The following is a 6,000-nucleotide window of genomic DNA, read 5'->3' as shown; positions in this document are numbered from 1 at the left end:
GTTGGGTCAATACAAATAGCATTGATCAGTCCACAAGGCAGTCTAACATATAGTGCTTATATCTATTTGGTAGTGAAACTCGGAGGGTACTTAGGCAAGTAGAGGAAGAGTAGAAGGTACCCTGAGTTTATTAAGTTGATAAAGGTGAAGGGCGAGTTCATCCTTTGGTGAGTCAGCTATCCTGCTGATGGCATCGAACAGCTTAGTTGGGAACCTTGTACTTTCCAATTCCATAGTAAGCTCTGATTTAGCTGCAAGTAAAGTTTTGAATCAATTATTGAATATAATTGACAATCGGTGTAATGAAAATCTGACCAACTCGCTGGCGTTTAGCAGCATAATGGGAGGTAAAAATAAAAGTTGAAGTGAAACAAACAGCAGCAAAAAGGAAAATTGTGATGATATACATGTAGACAGGTAGATAAGTTGGGTAGATACGTGAGGTAGATATGTGAGGTATATATGTGAGGTAGATATGTGAGGTGGATATGTGAAGTGGATATGTGAGGTACATTAAATGTGTGGTAGATATGTGAGGTAGATATGTGAGGTAGATGTGTGAGGTAGATGTGTGAGGTAAATATGTGAGGTACATATGTGAAGTAGATATGCGAGGTAAATATGTGAGGTAGATATGTGAGGTAAATATGTGAGGTAGGTATGTGAGGTAGATATGTGAGGTAGATATGTGAGGTAAATATGTGAGGTAAATATGTGAGGTAGATATGTGAGGTAAATATGTGAGGTAGATATGTGAAGTAGATATGCGAGGTAGATATGTGAGGTAAATATGTGAGGTAGATATGTGAGGCCAATATGTGAGGTAGATATGTGAGGTAGATACGGGAGGTAGATCTGTGAGGTAGATATGTGAGGTAGGTGAGGATTGAAAATTAAAACTGTTGCAACACTACATGGCTTAAGCGTTTTGGCACAAAGCATCTTATTATTAAACAAATAATTATTATAATCTTACCTAATATGGTAGCAACTATAATCTTACCTACTATGGTAGCAACTATAATCTTACCTACTATGGTAGCAACTATAATCTTACCTACTATGGTAGCAACTATAATCTTACCTACTATGGTAGAAACTATAATCTTACCTACTATGGTAGCAACTATAATCTTACCTACTATGGTAGCAACTATAATCTTACCTACTATGGTAGCAACTATAATCTTACCTACTATGGTAGCAACTATAATCTTACCTACTATGGTAGCAACTATAATCTTACCTACTATGGTAGCAACTATAATCTTACCTACTATATGGTAGCAACTATAATCTTACTTAATATGGTAGCAACTATAATCTTACCTACTATGGTAGCAACTATAATCTTACCTACTATGGTAGGAACTATAATCTTACCTACTATGGTAGCAACTATAATCTTACCTAATATGGTAGCAACTATAATCTTACCTACTATGGTAGCAACTATAATCTTACCTACTATATGGTAGCAACTATAATCTTACCTACTATGGTAGCAACTATAATCTTACCTACTATATGGTAGCAACTATAATCTTACCTACTATGGTAGCAACTATAATCTTACCTACTATGGTAGCAACTATAATCTTACCTAATATGGTAGCAACTATAATCTTACCTACTATGGTAGCAACTATAATCTTACCTACTATGGTAGCAACTATAATCTTACCTACTATATGGTAGCAACTATAATCTTACCTACTATGGTAGCAACTATAATCTTACCTACTATGGTAGCAACTATAATCTTACCTACTATATGGTAGCAACTATAATCTTACCTACTATGGTAGCAACTATAATCTTACCTACTATATGGTAGCAACTATAATCTTACCTACTATGGTAGCAACTATAATCTTACCTACTATATGGTAGCAACTATAATCTTACCTACTATGGTAGCAACTATAATCTTACCTACTATGGTAGCAACTATAATCTTACCCACTATGGTAGCAACTATAATTTTACCTACTATGGTAGCAACTATAATCTTACCTACTATGGTAACAACTATAATCTTAACTACTATGGTAGCAACTATAATCTTACCTACTATGGTAGCAACTATAATCTTACCTACTATGGTAGCAACTATAATCTTACCTACTATGGTAACAAAATATATACCAAGTATATACAAAATATATACCAAATATATGCTAAGTATATGCCAAATATATACCAAATATATATTAAATATATACTAAATTTATACCAAGTATACACAAAATATATACCAAATATATGCTAAATATATACCAAATATATACAAAATATATACCAAATATAGGCCAAATATATACCAAATATATATAAAATATATGCTTAATATATACAACATATATACCAAATATATACCAGATATACAAAACATACAAATCCGGTTTTCTCGCCTCTAACCTTGACACTATCAAGCTCTATTACATTCCAGAATATATATTCTATTATATAACATAAATATCGTGGAACATATATTCTATTCTATTTCTATTCCAGTTATATCCAGTTCTGTTATGGGTATTGAATTATTACCAAAAGTAAGGCAACGGGTAGCACTTTTCAATGCAATGCAATGGGTAGCACTTTTCTATGGTGTTTATTAAAAGGTATCCATTGCAAAGTTGGCTATAGTTGATTGGTCAACAGGTATTGCCTTAGTTTCTTTTGTATAGTAATCATTTTTGTGACGCTCAGATCCCAGACTCAATGAAGACTTTTATCATTTGATTCACTCCAACGCTACCCTCTGATATATAACAGTGTTTTCTGGATTGAGTAGTTATAAGGTAGTTACTACTGAGAGCCAGCCCTTAACATAGTGATAACTTCTTGGAGAACTTTGGAGTTGTGCTATTAAAAGTGAGTGTTTCCCTCTATTTGTTGGCTCTTTTAACGTTTGTGCATCAAGAAGCAATCACGATAGCAGTATTAAATAATTATAACATAAAACAAAGTTTTTCTCTCAATTTAGTTACAGTTAATAAATTCTTATAAGGTAGCCTTAGTGGCTAACTGTGAGCTCTTGTAAACAGTCAAAAGTATTTAGGATAACCTAAGAATGAACAAATATTCAGTAGATTTAAGGCTATTTTGGTACTCATGAGCTATACCCTTGTGTCAACGTGGCATTTCTATAGAATACATCACATAGTTATATTCCATTAACAAATAAAAGTAGTGCTACGCCATGTGATCCTTACTATTCATAACATGTTTGTTATTATGAGATGTAATAAACAGAGTAATTCATTATGTAGGGTCAGAAAAGCTAAAGCAGCCATGCCTGGGCGAAGATCTTATGTGAGAATTGCATTGGATACAGAAAGAGACATGACAAGGCTGCTGGCTTTTAAGGTGCTGCCTCGCGATACATGGACAGAATTGTAAATATCATTGTTTACACAAAAGTTGTTGTTAATAATCATTTTTTATATAAAACTTGAAGATTTCTGAGAGGCAGAGAATGTGAGAAAAATGAGGTAGGATTTAAAAAAAGCGAGAAAAAAGGAGAAGAGAGATGAGTGCCAACTTTTAAGGATTTTATTAAAATAACAGATCATAAAACTACACAAGTTTGAGTTTAATGTAGAGTCATGTGACCTATATTCATTATGTTATGTGACATAATGAGTCATGTCACAGAAGAAACACTCAGCAGTTCAAACAGACTTATAGATGATCCTGTTGAAGTATAAAACTATATATTATAAACTAATATAATATCCCTAATCGTGTTTAGACAGAATGAACTACATGAGGCCTTGCATAGGGCTGATGAGGAATATGCTGCAAGCATGGAGAATGGTCGACCTTTTCCTCACAAAAATGATGCCGACCGTTTAGCTGATGCAGAATTGATATCGCAAGAGTTAACCCCATATGTGGAGCAATTGGAACGTGATGTTCCGCAGATAGCTGTCGAACATAACAGACGACTTCAAGAAAAAGAACTAATGTAAGTACTTGTGTATTAGAGCTCAACTTATCCAAAATATTTTAGTTATTCTCTGCGTAAAACCTTTGGTAACATTTAGTTTATTAATGTGAAAACTATTTGTGCTGTAGAAATGTGAGAAAGCAGTTGGCCTATGAAAACGCTAAGATAATATATTATCATGGTTTACAAGCTCTGGCACCGCAGAATCCGGGGAACTGAACCACTGATATACGATGAATACGCTGACAGTTTCTCATCACTATTCAGCAGTTTGTTGCATTTCAAAATTCACACATACATTTCTTCTTTAAATATATTTCATATATATATAATAAATGTTTTCAAATATATATATATATGTCAAATAGTAGCTCACAAATCCATAGATTTTGTATATCACTAATTACCTAGAAATAAATAGTTAAGTGAAGTTGTCTCATCATGATTTATTTCTTTGTTATGTGCATCTGATATTTTATGAACTTGAGTATAACTATTATACTGGATTCTCTGAGCAAGCAACTAGTAAATAGACAAGTAATTAACCATCATGAATTGATTTGTGCAGACTACAGAATATAAAAATATTTTCCTACAAGGAATAACAGTCTTCTCTCTAGTTAAGGTATAGAATAATCTAGTATTCCTATCTGAAAAAGATATGAACATGGCATCAAAATAGCAGTGATAAGAGCCATTGACAGGTAATATCAGTAGAGTATAATAGTTGTAGGCATACGGTTATTGAAATGAATAAATAAATAGATTATTGACTTGCTAATTTCCATCGTGCAATCTGTGTAAAAAACATCTACTGATTGCTTAGCGAAGAATTTAATGCCTTCCACTCTAGTTAATCTGGCAAGCATTAATAACTAAACATTAAACCATAACTGTCACGAACAACTTTTATTGTATTTACTAGGTAAATCAGACACGCTGATTGCGATTTTGTACTCAAAATAAAGATTAGTCCACTAACCTTCAAAGCCATTTAAGCTTTTTTAAAGCGTTTCAATATCCGTTTCGAAAACAACACAATCGGCATTACAAGCTCCGCCCATAAATATGTGACGAAACCTAGCTTTTTCAGAAACGGAAGTTAGGAAAGTTTAGTCCGATTTAGAATAATAGAGATGGGTGTCTTAAAACCCATTATTATCTAAATCCAGCCTGTAAAATAATTTCAGTCTTTTATGAAAGGGATATAAACTATTTAAAATTGCTCGCAGCTTGTTACATGACGTTTAAATGGGCTGGACGCCGAGAAAAATGAGCTCAAAAAGCGCGGTTTTATCACGAGCTAGCGTTGTTATCGCGCTTTTTAAATATGCAGTGCTAAATAGCTTATCTACCTTTCAGAAAAGACTGATATTATTTTTAAAGCTGGATTTAGATATTAATAGATTTTAAAACACCCATCTCTATTATTCTAAATCGGTCTAAACATCTCTACGTAAATTCTGTTCCTAAAAAGCTAGGTTACGTCAAGTATTTAGGGGCGGAGCTTGTTATGCCGATCGTGTTGTTTTCGAGACCGATATTAAAACGCTATAAAGAATCCTTTATTACTCTGAAAGTTAGTGGCCTAATCTTTATTTTGATTACAAAATCGGAATCAGCATGTCTGATTTACCTAGTAAATACGATAAAAGTTGTTCGTGGCAGTTATGGTTTAAACAACTTCATCAAAGATGGCTGGCCAAGCAGAATTAAAGTCTAAAGGAAGTTGTCTTTACATGCTCCACAGTGCATACACAATTTACAATGTTTCACGCTACCTCAAGATATGCAATGATGCAACGTTTGTCATTAATTAGCTGTTGAATGTAATATATAAAGTAACTAGCTGTGTTACCCGGCGTTGCCCGAGTAATAAAAAAGTCTGGACAGAAAATTGATTTGTATTTAACATATAACAACATTAACCATTCTAACTTTCAAACTACATATCATGAGAGAAGTGTTTTCTGTAGTTGAAATAAATTAGGACAAAAATAAAAACAACTGTAAAAATTTTAAAACTGTCAAAAAACTGTAAC

Source organism: Watersipora subatra, chromosome 9 (assembly GCF_963576615.1).
Source record: "Watersipora subatra chromosome 9, tzWatSuba1.1, whole genome shotgun sequence".
NCBI lineage: Eukaryota > Metazoa > Bryozoa > Gymnolaemata > Cheilostomatida > Watersiporidae > Watersipora > Watersipora subatra.
This window is presented reverse-complemented; position numbering follows the sequence as displayed.